Here is a 22,255-nt window from a genome sequence, read left to right on the forward strand (position 1 = left end):
GAACATTGTTATTATCTCCAATGGAAACTTCATCCTGCCTGGGAATCATTGCCCACTGCTCCCTCCCCTTCCCTGGCACAAGTCTACTGTCTGTGGATTTCCCTGTCTGGACATTCCTATAAATGACTTCATGCCAGATGAGCTGCTTTCATCTACCATAATGTTTTCGTATCATTCATGTTATATTTATTATTCTTTTTTATGGGCAAGTAATATTTAACTGTATGAAAGTATCACATTTTGTTTATCCACTCTTACAGGAATAAATCTTTGGCTAACACAACGAGCATTCATGTATAAGTTTATGAGAACATGTGTTTTTAGTTATCTTGGGTATAGAATTAGGAGTGGAATTTCTGGGTTAGAGGATGACTCCGTTTAATGTTTTGAGGAACTGTCCCGGCTGCTTTCCAAAGGAGTTGTACCACCCTACATTCCCACAAGCAGTAGGAGACTTCTGTTTCTTTGACCCTTGTCAACAAATGCACTCTGCTTTTTAGCTACGAACATCCTAGTAGATCTTCAGTTGTCTTTCACTGTCATTTTGTTATTTCCCTAATGGCTGTTAATCCTGAATATCTTTGCATGCACCTATTGGCCATTTATACATCTTCTTTATGTCTAGGGTATGGCTCAGTGGTTAAAAACTTGCTTGGCACACAAATGATCCAGATCCTAGGCTTTTTAATTTCCAGCAACATAGACACAGGAGTGTATTTTTCTTGGAAGAAATATCTATTAAGACACTTTGTCTGGACAACACCCAGAGGCAGCTCCACTCCCATATATAAGACTTGTAGTCTTTTACATTTCGTTTCTTAATTTGTTTCCCTTTGATGCTATTATATATGTAATTATGTTCTTAATTTAATTATCATATTGTTCATTACTCATGTGCAGAAATACAATTTACTTTTACATATTAACTTTGTGTCCTGTAACTTCATTGAATGTATTTATTTTACAGGAGTGGGGATTGAACATTCATGCTAACAGTATCCTATTGAGGGAATCCTAACTGTATTCCCAACTGTTTAACCAACCTACCTACCTTCCTTCCTTCTTTCTTTCTTTCTTTCTTTCTTTCTTTCTTTCTTTCTTTCTTTCCTTTCTTTCCTTTCTTTCCTTTCTTTCCTTTCTTTCCTTTCTTTCTTTCCTTCTTTCTTTCCTTCTTTCTTTCCTTCTTTCTTTCCTTCTTTCTTTCCTTCTTTCTTTCCTTCTTTCTTTCCTTCTTTCTTTCCTTCTTTCTTTCCTTCTTTCTTTCCTTCTTTCTTTCTTTCTTTCTTTCTTCCTTTCTTCCTTTCTTCCTTTCTTCCTTTCTTCCTTTCTTCCTTTCTTCCTTTCTTCCTTCCTTCCTTCCTTCCTTCTCTCTCTCTCTCTCTCTCTCTCTCTTTCATAGGTCTATTTATTATGAAATCCTAGCTCTGGAGCTCACTTTGTAGACCAGGCTGAACTTGAACTTCCAGAGATCTACTTGCCTCTGCCTCCCAAATCCTTGGATTAAAGCTATGTAGTACCATACCTGACCTTTTCAAAAATATTGAGACAAGGTCTCTGTAGTCTAACTCAGTTGTCCTTGAACTTTCTCTAGAGACCCAGCAGGCCTTGGATTCATGATCCCCCTGCCTTAGTGTTTCAAATAACTATGACTCACTAGGCCACACTAAATGGGTCCACTTCCAACAAAACACTATGAAGCTCACAGCTCTTACTGAATACAGGGCAGGAATGAGGGATTGTTAATAATGCTCTCCAGATTTCTGTAAATCTGACTATTTTTGCCAGTGTTCTTGCTCATATATAGAGTCATATATATCATATAAGAAGCCTTTAGTGGGCCAGGCGTGGTGGCACACGCCTTTGATATCAGCACTAGGGAGGCAGAGGCAGGCAGATTTCTGAGTTCGAGGCCAGCCTGGTCTACAGAGTGAGTTCCAGGACAGCCAGGGCTATACAGAGAAACCCTGTCTCAAAAAACAAGAAGAAGAAGAAGGAGGAGGAGGAGGAGGAGGAGGAGGAGGAGGAGGAGGAGGAGGAAGAAGAAGAAGGAAGAAGAAGAAGAAAAGTAGTAGTAGCCGCCACCGCCGCCATCTTTAGTGTTCTCTCTCTCTTTCTCTCTCTCTCTCTCACACACACACACACTATATTAAGGAAGCCTTGTACATTCTAGTCCCTTAACTAAAATGAATTCTCTGTCATAGTTTTTTGAGATAATTATAATAGGTAATTATGAAAATGTGACTAAACACCTATTGTCACTTGGTACTGGTAAGTACTCAGGAAAGTTTAAGTCACCAGATGAAAAGGAAGGAAGTGACAATGAATGCAGAATGGCTGCCTAACCACGGTCATGAGGTCCTCAGAATCCTCAGCTCATACCCAGAAAGCCTCCCTGCTAGTGCCAGCACTGACTGACAGTCAAAGCCCCATGCTTCAAGTCCGTCCTCTGCACCTGTCCCCTTCCTGCCAGGGGGTAATATGTTCATCCCTGGTGTGTTTAGTCTCCAGGTAAATGAACCCGGACATGCTCACAAGTCTGAGTGAGGCACACAGAACCACAACCATCCCGGGTCACAGCAGCCTGGGTAGAGGCGGAAGAAGCAAGCACCCCTTTCTCACTATACAGGCTCCATCACCTTTTCCTTGGGCAGCCCTGGCTGGCCGGACTTCTGTTGATTTACAAATTGTTCTTTGCAAATTAAATCTAAGGTTACCCATCTGTGTATCAACTGGAAGCATTAACTGAATAGTTGTCATAAACCTCTGCTTGGGGCTTCTGTGCACATCACCTGAGAGAACCCAAGACTCTTGTCCCAGGGCATGACCCATGCCCTGCACTGTACTTGGCCTTACCTCCTGATTGATTCCATATCTTTTCCCTTTGCAGAAAAGACTCCTATTCACATCCCATCTGCTCACTCTCAGGCCTTCAGGGCCAACATGACCTCCAGAGAGAAGACTGACTTCCCATGAGTCTCTTTTGCTACAGCTTGGCTTCAGGAAGCCAGAAAATACCTCATGAGCCCTTGCTCTTTTGCAGACACTGTCCTGGCTTCCTCTTTAAGGAGTATATTCTAGTGGCAAAATCCAGTGAATAAACAGGTCAGCAGGTAATGTGTAGTTGTGACAAGCTCTCAGAGTAAATTGAAGAGGGTTAGGTTTGGATTCAGGGCCACTGTCTTAAATGAGGTGCACAGGGAAAAGATAGCTGAGGGAGTTGGGATAGGCTCTGTCAGTAAAAGCCACAAAAGCATGAGGACTTCCCAGGCTCGCAGAACTAAAAGAGAAAGCCAGGCTCTGGAATTGCACTGGGGGTGAACAGGGCAAGGGATGGCAGCAGGAGGATGCCTTGAAGCTCCAGGTAGCCCGGCCAAGTCAATAAACTTCGGCTGCAGCGAGAGACCCCCCTCTCAAAAAGCAAAGGTTGACACCAGTCAAGCAAAGAAGCTCTGCAAAGAGTGACACATTCTCAAAAGTAGTCCAAGTCGCTCAGGCCACTAGCTTCAAAACACTCTACAAGAGGAACACCATGCCTAGTACTGGAAAGTTAACCGACTAACTACCCAGTGCTAGTGAAGTCATGGATCCCAGAAGAGGATCTAACCCACCACTTTACTAAACCAGCACAATCCCCGACTGCATCCTAAATATTTGTTCTTTTAACCACAGAGAAGAGTAGCCTTTACCTCTCATGGAGGAAGCTTCTCTTTGCAACAGGCAGAAACCATTACAGAAAACCATGACCAATTAAAAGGCTTAATTGTGGAGCCCAGTCCTGTCAGATCCATCTGCAGTACAACTCTATCACTGTCTTAGTCAGGGTTTCTATTCCTGCACAAACATCATGACCAAGAAGCAAGTTGGATCTCATGGAGGCATTTCCTCTGAAGCTCCTTTCTCTGTGATAACTCCAGCTGTGTCAAGTTGACATAAAACTAGCCAGTACAATTGACCCCTTGTCAACTTGACACACAAACACATCACTAGTAAGCCTCAACCCTTACATTCTTATTCATCCCCAAGGTCTAAATAACTTTAAACGTCCCACAATCATTACATATTCTTAAAATTTCAATATCTTTAAAATATCCATCTCTTTTAAAATCCAAAGTTTTTACAATTAAAAGTCTCCTTAACTGTGGGCTCCACTAAAATAGTTTCTTCCTTCAAGAGGGAAAATATCAGGGCACAGTCACAATCAAAAGCAAAAATCAATCTCCAACCATCCAATGTCTGGGATCCAACTCACGATCTTCTGGGCTCCTCCAAGGGCTTGGGTCACTTCTCCAGCCATGCCCTTTGTAGCACATGCAGCGTCCTCTAGGCTCCAGATGCCTGTACTCCACTACTGCTGCTGCTGCTCTTGGTGGTCATCTCATGGTACTGGCATCTCCAAAACACTGCATGACCCTTCATGCCTTCAAAACCTGGGTGACCCTTACACATTACCAAGTTCTGCTGCAGCAGGAGTACAACCTTGGCTATCTCTGGAACACAGCCTCTTTGTGCTTTCAGAAAACAGTTCCCAGAAGATGTCACCTCAATGATGCTGGTCTCTTCTTAATCACCGCTAATTTCTTAGCTCCAGCTAACCAGCATCAATAGTCCCAGTAATGCAAAGTTTTTGCTTTAGTAGTTCTGGTATCTTGTTAATCACAGCTGATTCTTCAGCCCCAGCTAACCAGAACTACAGAATCTTCACAATCAAAACAGCAATGGCCCTGAAAAGAGTCTTTAATTTTCCCTCTGAAATTTCACAAACCAGACCTCCATCTTCTGCACTGTTCTCAACATTATCTTCCGAGCTCCTACACAACATCTGACAGAGCTCTTAACAACAAATGGATCTTCAAGCCCAAAGTTCCAAAGTCCTTCCACAGTCCTCCCCAAAACATGGTCAGGTTGTCACAGGCATACCCCACTCCTGGTACGAATTTGTCTTAGTCCTGCACAAACATCATGACCAAGAAGCAAGTTGGATCTCATGGAGGCATTTCCTCAACTGAAGCTCCTTTCTCTGTGATAACTCCAGCTGTGTCAAGTTGACATAAAACTATGCCGGTCGTGGTGGCACACGCCTTTGATCCCAGCACTTGGGAGGCAGAGGCAGGTAGATCTCTGAGTTCGAGGCCAGCCTGGTCTACAAAGTGAGTTCCAGGACAGCCAAGGCTACACAGGGAAACCCTGTCTTGGAAAAAAAAAAAAACAAATAAAACTAGCTAGTACAATCACCTAGAAGATGGAACAGAAAGATTGTAAGAGCTAGAGAACCAGGGTGTTTGTTGTGCAACTGTGTCTCCTAGAAATGTCAGGAACTATAACCATAAAGTCTCATCAACGTGACTTCCTAGACATGAGCTAAACCAGGAAACAACAGACATGCTAAAGTGTGTGTGTGTGGGGGGGGGGGGGCAGAAACCATGAGGCCTCGAAAATATACAAAACTACAAGAGCTAAGGAATGGTGAAATCTAGAGAAATACTCTTCCCAGGAAAGAGCACACCAATCGATTCTCCAATACCAAATGGTCAGCCCTGAAAACATACACACAAGTAACATTATACAGACTAAGCAGGTTGTATTGTTTAGGAATATGTTTGTATATAAACATACATGTATGTAATAATTGTTAATGTAAAGAAGAGGCCATGAATTTGAAAGAGAACAAGGAAGAGTAAGTTTAGGAGGAAGAACGTGAAGTGGGAAGTGATATAATGTCAAAAAATCCAAAAATTTAAAAAAAGAGAGATAGGACATGCTTCCGAAGGCCAAGGTTAGCATGAGAAGACAGTTGGCCGGAGATCAATAACTCAGAGCTAAGATGGCAGGAAGTGTATTTTGAAACTGGGGCCAATTTGCTAATGTACTACTTATGTGAGAGGAGCACAAATGAAGAGGAGTCCAGGACTTTGGACCCTCAGAGTTGAAAGCAGGAAGCTGCCACTGAAGGAATTCAGTCTGGAAGAGTGGGGAGTATAGTCTAGTCCATATCTCCTGCCTCCAAGACTGGTTTCCTTGCCACACAGCATGAGCTGTGGTATAGCTCCTGCCACAGAGATTTCCTGAGCCATCTCCAAATAGCCCCAGGTTTTATTCTTTGTCCTCTGTGGTCGAGGGCTAGAGGCACCTTGGCCACCTCCAAATAAAATTTCCTCAGCCATACTGAATAGCCTGGGAAATGTAGGAACTTCACAAACCCTAGTGGTCGCGAGAGGCCACACCCTGAGCAGACCCCACGCTGTGATACAACAGGCTTGCCTGAGGAGGGTTGGGACGGTGGGGGCGACAGGGACAAGGAAGAAGCAGAGAAAAGGAATACCAGAGCTTGCCAAGGTCATTGAAATCTTGTTCAGAATACATGGGGTGGGTTGTTTTTATTTTTAGGTTACAAGGAGAGCCACTTAACCAGAACATGTGGCTAAGAAAGACATCTTGTGGGGTTTTTTTTTTTTTTAGGTTTTCTTTTCTTTTATTCCCTGTAGCATTTTAGTCTGCAGATTTTTTTCTTTCTTTTGTTTTTAGCGTTTTAAGTTATTTGATAACAAGGGCTGGTGAGTTAAAGGTGCATGCTGTCCCCAAGGTCCCTAGCGTTCATGTTGTGCAGCGTGACTCCACCTCCAGGAAATCCAACATGTCTTTTGGTCTCCTTGGGCACCCATACTCATGTCCACTTAGCCACATACATAATTAAAGTAAATCATCAAACAAAAACATTTAAGAAAATAACCATAAAATAACCACAGTTTGGTATCCGCATAAACTATGGTCATGGTGCTCTATGTAAGTGGCTCACGGGATTTTCACCAGCATCTTCACCATTGAGTCACCTCTCTTAAATCCAGGGCCTCATCTCAGTAGGCATTCCATTTTTATTAGAGACACCTGCTTTAATTTATATAACTTACTTGGTGTTTATCAGCATCTGACTTCATGAGTCACATGGGTGAAAAATGTCCAAGCAAAGACATCCATTGTTTTTATGGGGTTTTGTTTTGCTCTTGGTGCTTGGAACGGAAACCTCATGCGTACCATTCAGTGTTCAACCACCGAGCTGTAGTCTCATCCAGGACACTCTTCTTCTACATATCTGTTCCTCTACAGGTTTTCAAGGTGTCCAAGTCATCACCCAGGGCTGAAAACTACTACTTTGGGTCAACAAATACTTCCTCAGAGCCTCCTGTCATTGGCCAATTCCAACTTCGTTAATCAAAGGATTGGGCACTGAGAGGGTATACGCGCATCTCTCCTCACAAAGTAAAATGAAGCAGACAAGGCTGAGGGGTATTCTGTGCAGAACTGAAATCAAATCCAAGTCTCCAAGGAAACATTGCTCATCTGCCAGGCCTCGCTTCCTGCTTCTCCACCTCCAGCCCTGCACATATTTCAAAGCCTTAAAAAAAAAAAAAAAAAAGACTTAAAAAATGCAATCTTCCCGAGCTGTGGGTCTCTCCAGTGTGCATAATAAAGAGGTACGACTACAAGCTGACTCAAGTGTGCCGGCGTTTGAGCGATCCTTCCCCCAGCTTGGTGGGGTGGTGGCCAGGAATCAGAGGAGAGAGAGAATGGCAAATCTTCTGGGACAAACTGTGTCGGAAACAGGTTCTGTTTCAATTCCAAATAGAATAGCCTTTGACACAGTCTCCTGGGCCCCTAGTTAACACCCATAGGGCCATCTGGACAGGTCCCTAAGACATAAACTATTCAGTAGCTACCTCCAGACCTGCCGTGATGGCTGTGACCTCTTCCCTTGTTGCTCCACTCCCTAGACACTTTTGTGGATAGACTCCAAATAACTTAATTCAAGTAAAATACGAGAAATGCCTGATCCTTAAAAACTCGGCATCTGCCCTGGCTAGCAAGCCAGCACGCTGGTGAGGAAGGAAAGCATCCTCTAGGATTCAGATGAGAGTGATAGCTGTACCTTGTACACCCATCTTCCCTACCTGCCTGCTTATGCGGTGTGGCGACCGAGAGGCAGATGTGGCCTTGCTGACCTGGGTCAAGCCATGATTCTACAATGACATCTGCATGCCTATGAGGCAACCCTGTAACTCCACTTTCCTCAAGGACTTATGAAGGATCTGAGAAGATGCTGACAAACACGGGTGCCCCATTTTTCCCCCATTCTTTGGTCCCCTCATTTGTCCTTTGGACCACCATTTGACAGAAAGGAGACTTCCCTTAATTCCACCCAACAGAGGTGTCCTTTCTGCAGGTGCAGAGGTAGAAGAGTAGAAGGGCCAGCCGTCCAAAGGCCCTGGTTTTGTAGAAACAAGTCTAGCTTCAGCATCCTACTAGGTAAGTAACTGCCAAGTGCTATGCACATTGGGAGAAAGGTCCAGGCTTGGTCCCAGATGATTAGGAGGATGTCCCATGACAGAGAGAGAGGGAGAGACAGAGAGACAGAGACAGAGAGAGACAGAGATCTGATACCCCCTCTTAGCTGATGATGAAGCCTCAGGGAAATCTAAGGATACAGGATTTTCCCTTTCCATCCAAGTCAGCGACCACATGGGGAAGAAACACAGGTTGCAGTAGTTCTGGGTCTGACCCATGTTTAAGTGATGGTAGTAGCTCCCCCCTCTTTCTATACTGAGGACCTTCAGGGAGCCCTGGCTGATGAACAAAATGTAGAGGGTTTTTATTGTAGGGGACTTTCTACTAGCTAGAAGCCACAGTTTTCCCAGGAACAATGCTGCCAAACGTACCAGCTAACCTTACTATCTGAAAGCAGCAAGTGTGTACTACTCCTGTGCTTCTGTGAGTTGCTAAGGCTCAGGTGAGTGACTTTTTTGGTTTTCTCATAGGACTACAGACAAGATACCCAGGATTGGAGTCTTCAAGGATCTCTCCTAGGACCCAGGGACGGCTGGCCTGTCTATGACCTAATCTCTAAGCCTCTGTTTCCCATGCGGCCTCTCTGTGTGATTTCTGAGGTGAGCTGGCTAAAGGGGGTAATTGCCTCTCACTTAGCAGGGAGCTGGCCTGGCCTGGCTTCCTCTGCGACCTCCTGATGGCTCAGAAATGAAGGGAAGGGGCAGCAGCTCTGCCTCTTCATGGTGGAGTGACAGTGTCATTTTCCCCTGTAATCCACTACACAGACCCAAGTCAGTCCTCACAGGAGAAAAGAGTTGTCGACAAACTCAAGTAGCTGTGACAGACACCAGAAGTGCGCTGGCTTGCTGTTGGAAGCCAGAGGCTGAGGAGAGATTGGTAAGGGCTGAGCCCACGTCCAGGCTTTGAGGCCGTACGAGGACTATACTGAGCTGAAGCTGAAGGCAGTAAACCCTGAACCCAAAGAAGGCACATGTCCCCAGGATGAAAGAAGTGTGTGGCGGATAGCAACTCCAAGGACTGGCAGCCCCTGGCTGAGGAGGCGGAAGGGAACCAGACACTCTTATTTGGTTTTAAGGCTCCAGGACGTCATGTTGATTTGATCTTTCTCTGAGCCCCGGAGTCCTAGGCACTGCCATATTATGTGCCACATCAGCCGGTGGACTGCAGACTGGCCTGCACCCTGAGGGGCTCCTTCAGACAGCTCTCAGGGGTTGTCCCGTGCCTCAGCTTTACCTCTGGCACATCCTGACAGACCCATCTCCCTTAATGTCCCAATGTCGCGTCCCTGCTAGCTCCCAGGCCACCCTTAGATGGGCGCTCCGACCTTCCATGTATGCAGGAGGACGTTAAAGCCTCCTGCTGAGCCAGGCCCATGCTCAGACACCCTCCAAAAGAGAGCTGAGGAGAACTGCTTTCTCTCTACTTGGCAACTACCCGAGGCTTGGCCTCTGAAAGCCAGACACGGTTTCTAAATGTTCACAGCAACTGATAAAATAAACACCGGCAGACTGTCATCCAGGGCCTTAGCAAACCAGATTCTGTCATCTCCCTCTGTCTCCTCACACCCTCTCTTCAGAGTATTCTGAGGCAAATCCCAGGCATCTTTTCTTTCATTCACGAGTATTTCCAAATTTGACTCTAGAAGCAAGGTGTCTTCAATGATGAGACTAACTCAGAGAGTTTGAGAACTCTAACCCAAGGGAAAGCCACTCAGTGGAATGTGGCATAGATGAGAGGGCACCAGGCTGGCCCAGAAGTTCAAGTTCCCAAGAACATGAAGGGACCGGAAGAAGAGAGAATGATAAACAGACACCAGGAAGATTCCTGAAGGTGACAGCTTGAGAGCAGCCACATGCTACTCTGCACCAGTCTTCCCGTTCCGAACTCTTCCCACCAGAACCACAATCTACACGTGTGTGGCCCAGGTGTGCCTGAAGGTAGAAAGAATCTTACCATTCATTTCTACCCCAAGACAGCACAGACTATAGTAAACAGCTCACCACAGAAGGGGTTAGACACCCAACAGCCACAGCCACAGCCACAGCCACACTGTCCCTCCTGCATTGTCACTACCCACAATACCCCACTCAGAAGAGTTCCTAAAGGACAGCAATTGCGCTTGAATCCCTCTCTATGTGCATAGGCCAGGGCCTCTAGACCTCGGCAGTACTCAGTGAATCAGAAGGCCGGTGGGTCTTTGATGTGGGTGATTAAGAAGCTGCAGACACGGTACCCTGGATGCTGTGGCAGTCCTAGCAAAGATGTCTGCGGACATTGCCAACTGTCCTTTGGAGGCAAAGTCGCCCATCCTTAATCAGCCTCTACTCTATATTTATAGTAAGTACACTTGTGTACTTGTAGCTTTAAAAAAAATAGAATTGCTTTATTCTATATAGAGAATATATTTATATTGAGAATTTTTAAGGACTGGAACCCAAGCTCTTCTGACGAACACTCACTTGCTCATTAAGGTCATTATAAACCAAGCCAGGCCCTGACAGCACCCTCCCTCATCTGGAAAGGGGAGGGGACCACTGCCAAGTTCTAGGCGTGCTGAAGTCTCAGGCTGGTGGGTCTATATTCTAACAAGGAGACACTGCTTAGACACTGTTGCTTCTCAGTCTAGCACAGTGGTTCTCACCCTTCCTAATACCGAGACCCTTTATCACAGATCCTCACATTGTAGTGATACCAACCATAAAATTATTTTCATTGCTACCTCATAACTGCTACTACCACACACACACAAAGGGGTTTGAACCCACGGATTGAAAACAACTGCTGTAACATCTATTATGTTGTAGGAAGCAAGCTGAACTGTTCCACTGACTTGAGATGGGTGCACAGAACTAAATCTTCTGTGTTGACATCACTGTGGAGGCTGTAGGTCATCTCACAGGTGAGACCCAATCCAGGAGCTAGAAGAAGGAATACCCCTTGAGGAGATTTGGGGAGTCATTTTCCACCCAACATCACACAAACCTTTGGGGTTTTACTTTAGATGCCTGTATGCATCTCCATCCTCTCCCTGTCTCTTCTCTAAGAGAGAGAGAAGCTCACTATTGTTTTTTAACCTAAAAATTAGATGATGACTAAATTTTTCTCCCTCTCCAGAAGCCAAGAGGGATTCTAGCCTTTCTCACAGATTCCTTGAGTAGAAGCCATAGAATTCCTTCCTCTGTTACTTTACTTTGCTATTCAGAGGCTCCACACCCAAGGGTAATTTCTTCTGTTGTATCCACACCTATCTAACTTGGATGTTTGTTTGAAAAAGAAAGGTGGAGACCATCCACATTTAGTCTGTGAGATGCTGGCCTCTCGTGGGGACTTCATGTCCCGGGACAGGATGGACTCATTTTATCACGGAGCTGAGCTCATTACAGGCAGGAAGTAACCAAGGGACTCTGTTGACATTAGCAGACTAGAGGTCCTATCAGACCTTCGTGGCAGATTCCTTGGATTTTAACACAATTATGTTCCATGAAGTATTTACTGAATCAATGCTTTCTCATCTGTGTGGCCCCAATATTGGTTTATTAACACTCTGAGATTTGTAGTGGCCCAGGGCCAAACACTGGGCATTTTGTTTTCTGTGTCTAGGGCTTTCTAAGTTACAGGGACTTGAATCCAGGTTACACGTGGTGAGTTGCAAGGCGGTTCTGCCAATCTAGACAGTCACCAGGGGTGCGTAGCACGCTTGCTGTCTACCTGGGCTGGATGCAGGGAGTAATATGGACTGATAGATTAATAGAACAGACATGAGGTCAGGGAGACCCTAAGGCAGACAGATCTCTCCCCTTTCACTTCATCTGGACCAACACAACCACCCCACCCCACCCCCCTATCTATGAGCCAGGAAGCTTATATAGGCCCAGCACCTAACAGTTTCATTTCAGCTATCCCTGACTTGTTTAGGCTACGATTAGAGATGTGCTGTGGTCTCGCACACTCCCCTACCAGGAGAGGAGAAGTTTCTTTAGTTTATATTAGCACTCTAAACAGCAGGGCCTTAAGCCAGTTTATAGTTTAGGAGTGGGGGATTCTGTCTTTCAGACTACAGGCATATCCCTTGATCAGTCCACTTGTGAATAGGGCTAGGAGACAACCATAGTCTCTTAGACCTCGGGTTCTTCACCTTCGTGTGTCCTGTGGATAAGGCTAGAAGGGAATAGGGCGCTTTCAGGAATAAACACAGCAGAGATTTCTGGGGTATCAGGGGAAAATAATGAGACCAAGAGCACAGGCAGGGATGAGAAGAGCTAGTCAGACACTGGGCACGGATTGCGGGGTGTTTTGTCAGGTCAAACTGACTGCCTCTTCAGTTGACTAGAATATGCCTCTTGGGTAGAGGCTGGAGACTCAGGAGAATAAAGAGACTGTCCCAGTCTTGGGCGATGGAAATGGAAGCCACTAAGATTTCTTCAGGCCCCCCATTGGCTGGCCTCCTGGACAGCTGGAGTAAGTTAAACCCCAAGGACTTAGAAAGAAAACTTTAAACTTTCTCTCAGCTTGTGTGAGGTGTAAATACCCTCTGGGGGATGGTGAACCGTGTCCCCCCAGGGAGGGTGCTTAATTATAATACCATAATTCAATTACAGCCTTTCTAAGGGAAGGAAATAAACAAGAGGGAAAGGTCCCTGAAATTTCCTATGTCCAAGGTTTCTCTTACCTCAGGACCACCCAGAACTCATTATAAACAACAAACCCCTGCAGGGTGGACTTGCAGACCCTATCGAACAGGAATGCCAAATGGCTCCAACGACATGGCTGTGAGAAAGACCTCGTCCATGCTGAGAAAGACTTTCCAATGCGCTGCTCTCAGGTCACCCGTGCTCTCTAAGTGAGCCTCACAAATTCACTGGTCCCCCAGTGAGCTTTGCTGAAACTGAACTTTGGTTTGTCATTGGGACCTTATGGAGAGGGGATAGATGTGGCTTAATCCCCCTGGGAGAAAACTCTCACAACAGGCAGTCAATGTATTTGCAGGTGTTATTAGGTTGCCATGGTATTAAGAAACTAGTAAGATGTTGGGGTGTAAACCTGAAAATATTTTTAGTAAATAAAGATTTGTATATGAAAATTAAGATGGCTGGATTTTTATTTTCTCAGAATGGGAAAGAAAATTGAACAGCTTATACAAGTTACAAGGGTCTAAGTAAATTATTTAAAAGTTATGCAAAAGGGGAAACAAAGAATATATATGTGTGTGTATATTTATTTTATATATGCATTTATTTATATATGTATATTTTATATATATGTGTAAATATATGTGTGTGTGTGTGTGTGTGTGTGTGTGTGTGTGTGTATGTGTGTGTGTATACAATTTCTAAGGACAAACTTTAGAACACTAATACCAAGCCTCTGCTTAAGTGGAGTTGTCACAAGTTATTAATCTACTCTATCTAACAGGTTTGGGTACTGGCTTAGAAAATGTATGTCTAATCAAGATTTACTTTAAAATGTTACACTTCTACTGAAGCTTTATCTAAATATTACACAGAAGTTAAAAGCGCCAGACTGTGATGTCACAACATGCCTTTAATCTCAGCATTCGGGAGGCAGAGGTTGGCAGATTTCTGAGTTCAAGGCCAGCAAGGTCTGCAGAGTGAGTTCCAGGACAGCCAGGATTACAAAGAAAAACCCTGTCTTGGAAAAAAAAAAAAAAAGTACAATACTACTGAAACTGATCTTTTGTGCACCCAATAACCATACTCAGAGGTCTATCACCGACGTGTTCAGGGAGATGAAAAGGGAGAAAATTTTTACCCACTTAACTTCCCAGCTCAAGTAAATCGCAGGAGGCTATGGTGTCCTTCTATACTCGCCGTGGGAAGTCACCTGTTCTCTCCCTCAGGAGGCTGTGGCGTCTCCACTAGAAGGACTCTCGCTAGTTGTCAACACACGAACACCCTTTTCCCAACACTTCAAAGCATTGGTCAGCCAAGTGCTTTGGTTTCCCCTCACATGGAGGTAAAAGGCAGACTAGAGAAGCCAGAAGTTCTCTCCTGCTCAAGGGAGACTTCCTGAGGAGGACCAGACCCTCACCTGGCCTTGAAAGTGATTAATTTTGGCCACCTACAACCAGCAGAAAAATCTAGCCAAGGTTAAGGAGATCAGTGTCCAGGCTAGGTACCTGGGTACAGTTGCCATACCTGTGAGACATGACAGCTTATAACTGCTCCAGACCCAAGGGATCCAACTCCCTCTTCTGCCCTCCATGAGCACTGGGTGTACACGTGGTGCACATACATGCAGGCAAGACACAGACATCTTTTTAAAACAATCAATATGTTAATATGTTCAAATGTCAAAGGCCTGCAGTCCTCACACATAGGCTTAACCATGTCAAGTGTTATCTGGACGACTAGTTCTTAATAAGGATAACGCTGCCCAGACATAATCTAGGCTCAGTTCAACATTACAGTGTTATACCTGCAGCTGATGGAAAAGGCATTATTATTATTATTATTAATTTGCTTTTTTTGTTGTTGTTTTTGTTTTTTAGATAGTTGCTCTGTATAGCCTTGGCTGTTCTAGAACTTGCTTTGTAGTGAAGGCTAGCCTCAAACTCTCTTCCACTGAGTGCTGGGATTAAAGGTGTCACCACACCACCACCACCACGACTACCACCCTGCCTTTAAGTCCCAAACCTCCTTAAATGCCCAGGCTAAAAACCTAAAATATTTTTCACCAACTATAGAACACTGTCTCCCTGGAAGAGTACTTTTCACAGTTGAAATGCATGTAGCAGCCTCTCTTCTCATCCTCACTGATTCAAGAGGCTACCAAATACCCTGTTGTCAAACTTACAGATAAGGGGAAAATATCAGGAGACCCGAGGTAGTGTCCGTGAGGCATTTCTGGGCAATATTCTAAGACCCAAAGGAATTATATCTGCCTCTTAGATTGTCAATCAGATGTTGACACCTGATGTTCCCTCAACAAAAGTGGAACCCAGATTTCATCCTGGTTTGGCCCATTGTGTCAACCCCCACTGGGCATTGTGCCTGGCACAGGCAGGAACACCTGTCGCTGAGAGGGCACTGCCAATGAGACATTTGCCCTGATTCCTCCTGTAAAGTTCCCAGGTACTGTCTCCCCTGTGTAGGAGTCTGATGTAACATCGCTCAGTCACACTTTAGCTGTGACTCAGAAGCCGTAGCAGCTGAGCCATCTCTCCTACCCAGCACGGTCACTCTTGAATCTGTTAAGTAAATTTATGTCAATATAGATGTTTAAAAAAAAAAAGACCTCTTCTCAGACCTTATCCTTCTCAGGGCCCCGCTGCAGCCTTCAGCTAGCTGCATGGCTGCATTTCACCTTACTGCACAAGATATATGCTAATCATGATGCTGTTAAGGGTGTTTCTTAGTGTTCCCCTGAGGTTGTGACAGAAGGAACCCGCAGACCTGCTCTGAACTTAAGCTAGCTGATGAAAGTCTCTCTAACTTGGGTCAGGTTAATGGTGTGTACCCACAGTGGACAATAGTGGCAAAGAAACCATCCATCTGACACCCGTGGTGAAACCTTCCAGGGGTTACCTGGGTGGCTCTCTAGCCTGTCCTCTTCCCCCTCCTAAGGCAAATCTGCCCTATTTCCTTATCTACACTCTAAGCAGGAATTACAGTAATACTAACGGTCTTGATCCATATGCTGCAATGCTACTGCAATTATGTTCCATGTGGCCACCAAATGCTATCGTATGTTCCGTATCTTCAGCATAGATTTATTGTGGCGCCTTAAACTGACCTTCACAGAGGCACTCCCACTGCTGCCCTCCCTACACTGTCCTCTCATCAGCTTGAAGTATTTACAGTAGTGTGTACCCCTGAGTCCCTAACAGAAGTTAGGGTGACCCCTGAGATGGGGAAATGAGAGACTAGGAGTTAGGCCAGTGGTTCTCAACCTGTGAGTCCAGGACCCCTTAGTGGGGGGGTCACATATCAGATATTTACATTACAATTCATAACAATAGAAAAATTGCAGTTATGGAGTAGCAACAAAGGTTGTACGGTTGGGGGTCCCCACAACATGAGGAGCTGTATTAAAGGGTAGTAGCATTGGGAAGGCTGAGAACCCTGTGCTAGACAGATCCCTGATAGTCAGATGGGAAAGGAGCCACAGACAGACAGACAGACAGTAAAGCTAGCTTTCTTCCTCACCCTTCCAGCCTAATAGGCTTTGTCTCCTGACCAGTCAGGCCCCTTGACAGTGGACAGCTCCCACAAGTCCAAGGCTAGACTAGGACATAGCACACCTTTAGCTAAAGTTGTGAGCTCATTGGCTTCCCTTTCTTTCTTTAAACTGAGATGCCCTAAACTAAGGGAGGAAGAACGCCGTTTTCACCTACAGAGGCCCCTTAAAACACCCAGGTCTTCAAAAGAAGCCAGGTTTTAGCTTCCCAAATTCCCCTTCTGCTGTGCAGGGGAGCTTTCTTTCAGTGTCCTTTCCTGTATGTCTGCACACATGCACGTGTGTACTGTGTGTGTGCATATGTGTGTACAAATGTGCACATGTGTGTATGAATGTGCATGCACTAAATTTGCATGCATGTGTACAAATGTGCATGTGTGTATGAATGTGCATGAGTGTGTATGAATGTGCACATGTGTGTGTATGAATGTGCATACATGAGTATGAATGTGCATGTGTGTGCATGAGTGTGCATGCATGTGTATGAATGCGCACATGTGCATCTTCACCTTCAATAAAACTATTTTTTTCATCAGTTGATTCTGGTGCTGCATCTAAAATTTCCCCTGTGCTACCTTTTGTGCTTGAAATTTTGTTCCTGCCTTTTAATTCTTCAACTGGCAGAGAAAACGAACTCACTGGGAAGGCTCCTGGCCAGAGTAATTAATGATTGTCAGAAGGATAACAGACTGGCCCAAGTGTCTACAGAGATGGGCACTGTCACCCTAGATTCCTGGGGGGTGAAGGTAGTACAGTGGAGGCCACAGGGCCAGCTGGGGAGTCACTCATGGCTATCTCTAGCGATAACACGAGGGAACCATACAAATAAATGGTCACTCTAGAAGACAAAGTGCAGGACCATTGGGTACTCAGCTGAGAACCAGGCAAATGAGGAAGTAGGGCAGGGTGAGGAGGGCTGTCTGCAGCCTTCAATGCCTCTCAGAAGGATGCAGGCAAAAGATTCATTTTTTCATTTACACAATGTAAACAAGTCTTCATAGTTTGTTTTGCGCATCCCTAACCATTAGAAAATGCAAATTGAGACTATTTTGAGATATCACCTCACTTCAAAGAGAACGGCTATTCGCAAGAAATCTGACTACAAATGTTGAAGAGGATATGGAGAAACAAGAACATTTTACTGCTGGTGAGGTGGAAACTAATACAATCCTGGTGGGAATTAGCTTGGAGCTTCTTCGAAGAATTTAAAATAGAACTACCATACAACCCAACTGTTTCCCACATGCGCACATGCCAGGGAACGCCACGCCCTACCACGAAGGTATTTGTACTCCTGTGTTTCTTAGTCTGTTGTCTACACTATAACAAGAAAATGAAACTGACTAAGCTGTCCATCCACAGATGAGTGGATAATGAAAATCCAGTACATATGTAAAGTGGAATACTGCTCAGCTGTGAAGAAAAATGATATCACAAAGTTTCCAAGAAAATGGGTGGATTTAGAATACGTAATATTAAACAAGATTACATAATCTTAAAAAGAGAAAATGCATTCCCCTCATATGTAAATCCTAGCCTACAATACATGTGTATACTGTCAATGAGTGTGCATTGCGTAGAGTGTACCATGTAGAAAGGAGGAGAAGGGTAACTCTTAGGTGCCCAGGAGGGTCAGGATGCAAATGATGGACAGGTGAGACATGAAAGAGGATATGAACCCAATTGTTCTGGTTTTAACTCCATTGTTGATGGTTTGTGGTTTTGTGGTGGGAAAGTGTGTAAAAAATGCATTTGACAGTGAAAGTGTGAACCCAGGGCGAAGCTCTGGGGCTTCAGAATGACTTTGATAAGCCTGTAGAGATTCTCTGGCTCACACCACTGTGTGGGTTTTATAAGCCAAGTTCTCTACAGTAGGCTTAAGAGAGGGAGAAAGGAGGGATGGAAGGAAAAAAAGAGAAGGGAGGGATGGAGGGGAGTGGGAAGGAGGACTTGGTGAAGAGATGATGCATGGAGGGACAGAGGAACAAGAATGAAGTCAAGGGAGAGATGGCATGGCAGCTTGAATCTCCTTGAGTCAAGAGTAGAAATTTTAACCTTTGGGCTTCCTGAATGAACAGGGAGGCTGTTCTGGGAATCCGTGAGAACAGCCTGTCTTCAGAAGTGCCCTTGACCAGGGTGCCAGGGACAAGGGTCAGACGTGCTGGCCCTCAGGCACAGGGAAAATATCTAGGGCCCTGGGTTCCCACATGGAAGCCACCCCAACTCCCACAACCAGGTCTCAGCAGGGCCAGGTGCTGCCCTCTCCCACCCTCTCCCAGGGTGTAAGCATGGATGGGGAGGGGCCACCCAGAGGGGCTGGTTCAGGCCCCCTACTGAGCTGGTCATTCCTGGTACTCCCAAGACTCAGAAAGCGACATCTCCTAACAGAGGGGCTTTGTTCCAGCTGGCCTGGGGGTGTTTGCCCTCTTCACACAGGGGTACAACTACTGAGGCGGGTTTTTGTTATTATTATTTTCAGCTTTGCAAAAATGTAAATGTGAACGTTCACACAGGCTGGAAATAAACGGCACTCTGTGCTACAGCTGTGGCAGTCAGGGGGTGGCCCAGTCCGCAGCTCCCCTCAGTGGATGGAGAGGCTTGACCTGGGATACTCCATACTCCACCCTATGAGGCTCTGAGCCACACAGGTCTGGAGAGAAGCCTTTCCTGCACAAGAAGGGGACGGTGAAACACTCTTGCAATCCCGGGCCTGGGGAGGCGGAGGCAAGGTTAGCAAGGTGGAAGCCGACACTGTGAGAGTGTCTCAAAAGAGAACAGTCTGCAGGTGAAGGTTCCTCCTGCTCCCAGAATGTTGCTGCAGAAGCAGCTATTTGGGCTTGCTCCCCACATCCAAACCAGGGCGTTTTTTTTCTTTAAAAACAAACAAACAAACAAACAAAACGTACATCATGAAAGTTGCAGGCAAATGGATAAAACTGGTGGGAAAAAAAAAATCCTGAGTGAGGTAAACCAGACCCAGAAAGATAAATATGGTATATATTCATTTATATCTAGATGTTAACCATTAAATAAATAAACAAGCTACAATCTATAGACCTAGAGAGGCAGAGAGAAAAAAAGTAGGAGGGGGACACGTGGATCTCCTGGGAAGGGGGAAATGGGTCTTATGGGTGGGCTGGAGAGGGCATACAAGGGCTAAGAATGGGAGAAATGGGCGGAGTGGGGGTGAGGGAAGGAATGAGGGGAGAGAGCACAAGAACTGAAGAGCATTAGGCGACAGTGTGCAGACTGGTGTAGTGGAAACTTCAAGTATACGAGAGGATCCTAATGAGGTCTGCAAAGAATGAGGGAGCTGGAACCCCTCCTGTTCATCATGTTTACCAAACTAACTGTCCAGTGCCAGGACTGGGCTTCATCCTGTTGTGCAGTTGGCTGAAAGGGTCCCATGGAAACCCCCCAAACAGCCCAGGCTGTTGCCGAGACCACAGGTTGCTCTCCACAAACTGAATGCAACACCCACACAACTCTCTGAACATGGAGAGGATACACTGATACCTACAAAGAACCTCGCCCCCACGTTCTAGTGTCTAGGACACGGAACGGCACTCTGCAGACTACAGAAAGAAAAAAAGCAAACACCAACACAACCACAGAACCTTTGATCTATAATCTGTCCTGACTGCAAAAATATGCCAGAGCAGTGTTGGCACAAGCTTGTGGTAGGAGCCAGCTGATGTCTGATTTCTCATGAGGCACACTCTAAGAGATGGAACCCATGCCTAACACTGCTTGAGTGACCAGGGACCAGAGTGTAGACAGCCCAGAGAGCTAGGGTAAAACCAAATACTAGTGGGGAAAAAAACAAACAGCAAAAAGCCTCCTAATGATATCCTGCTGTACTCAGAGATCAGTGCCTTATTCCGGCATCATCTGAGAGGCTTCCTCCTGCAGCAGATGGGAGCAAATACAGAGACCCATAGCCAGACACCTTGTAGAGAGGGATGCCTTGGAACACACAGATCTAAACAAGATGTCTCCATCAAACCCTTCCCCTCAGAGCTCAGGGAGCCCGTGGCAGGGGAGGCAGGAGGAGGGAGGGAAACAGAAGAAACAGAGGACACAGTCGGCGTGGCTTGTCCAACAGGAGAGTTTTCATTTTATTTGCCTCTATTTTGTCATGCTTGGTTGTTATCTCCTAAAAGGCTGTCTATCCTAGTGAAAGGGGGTAGATCCAGATGGGAAGGGAGGTGGGGAGGAACTAGGAGGAGCAGAGGGAGGGGAAACTGTATTCAGATTATGTTGTATGAGAAAAGCATTTATGTTTTAGAACGGGAGAGAAATCAGCTCCATACATGTAGTACAGTGAATTGTGGCCATTGTCACTCCTGTTCTGCTCTCACCCTGTCCCCTGCCCCAGCCCCGCCCCAAGTCTTTTCCCAGCAAGCTCCCCTACCCATTTTCACTCTTGTCTTTAATTCATTTATGTTATGTATAGGAGTGTTTTTTGCCTGCCTGCCTGCCGTTGCCCATGGAAGTCAAAAAAGGGCACTGGATCCCCTGGAACTTACAGGATCATCAGGAGGTACAGGAGATTGTGAGTCTCCGTGTGGGTCCGAGAAATCAAGCCCAGGGCCTCTGAAAGAGAAACAAGTGCTCTAAACTACTGAGCCAGCTCTCCAGCCCTGTGTGTGTGTGTGTGTGTGTGTGTGTGTGATAGAGAGACCCACTGAGTTTATGTAAATTGCTTGCACGAGTTTGGTTATTGACTAGATTATGATCAAATATCAGTGGCTATACCACTGAAGGAAATGGTTGCCTCTCTCCTAGCAACCATTAGCTGCTAGCATTACCTTCCACCAGTGGTGGTTACCAGCCCAATCTTGTGCCAGTAACCACAGCTTCTGTGAGTCCATGGGTCTGAAGACTACCTCATGTGCAGAAAACATCTTTTTGAGGTATCCCTGCCTATTTTCTGGCTCTTAAATTATTTTTGTCCCCTCTATCACAATACTCCCTGCATCTTGGGAGGGGTTAACCGCCTAGATGTCTGTCTAGGGCCAAGTGCTCATCTGTCACTCCTTTTCAATACTGCGACAAGTTAAAAGAGGCTTCTCTGAACAAGGCTGAATGCAGAATCATATGCGCATAAGAATGGGCATTTAGAAGGCGTGTTTTGTTTTGTTTTGTTGATTTTTTGAGACAGGGTTTCTCTGTGTAGTCCTGGCTGTCCTGGAACTCACTTTGTAGACCAGGCTGGCCTCGAACTCAGAAATCTGCCTGCCCCTGCCTCCCAAGTGCTGGGATTAAATTAGAAGGCATTTTGACATTATTTCCATTGAGCAGACAACAGTAGTGGGTTCTTCCCTAAGGCTTATGTTTTCCCAGTTGTTACCCATAACCATGTTTATAGTATGCAGTGTGAGTTCTTCCTATGGAATGGGCCTCCATTCCAATCAGAAAGCCATTGATTATTCCCCAATAGGCTTACACTATTTCACAAGCGGGCACATCCTTCCTTGAAGGTTATTACTGTAGCCTCAGAAACCCGAGACGTTTGACCATGGACAGCTGCAACCCAAGCTGCCAAGAGCCATCCATATCCTTCTGGCTCCTGGAGCTTGCGCTGTTTCAAGTTTACTCTCACACCAAATCTGTTCATTCTTCCAACCAGTCTGTGACATCAGAGACGGACAGCACCGAGATGGGACGAGGGTGATAAAGAAGGTAAACACGCAACTGCAATACTGGGTGGATGAGGGTG

General features: G+C 45.5%; 1 protein-coding gene across 1 annotated transcript in view; it reads right to left on the bottom strand.

Annotated features, from left to right (window-relative positions):
• The window catches only part of Zfp957 (zinc finger protein 957), a 35,013-nt gene that overhangs the window by 4,119 nt on the left and 8,639 nt on the right, over positions 1-22,255 (bottom strand). Inside the window, exon 2 of the mRNA NM_001033215.3 lies at positions 6,906-7,390. The gene's annotated coding sequence lies outside the window, so the exon portion shown is untranslated. The remainder of the gene's footprint in view (positions 1-6,905; positions 7,391-22,255) is intronic.

This window comes from Mus musculus, chromosome 14, assembly GCF_000001635.26.
Source record: "Mus musculus strain C57BL/6J chromosome 14, GRCm38.p6 C57BL/6J".
In the NCBI taxonomy this organism is placed as follows: domain Eukaryota; kingdom Metazoa; phylum Chordata; class Mammalia; order Rodentia; family Muridae; genus Mus; species Mus musculus.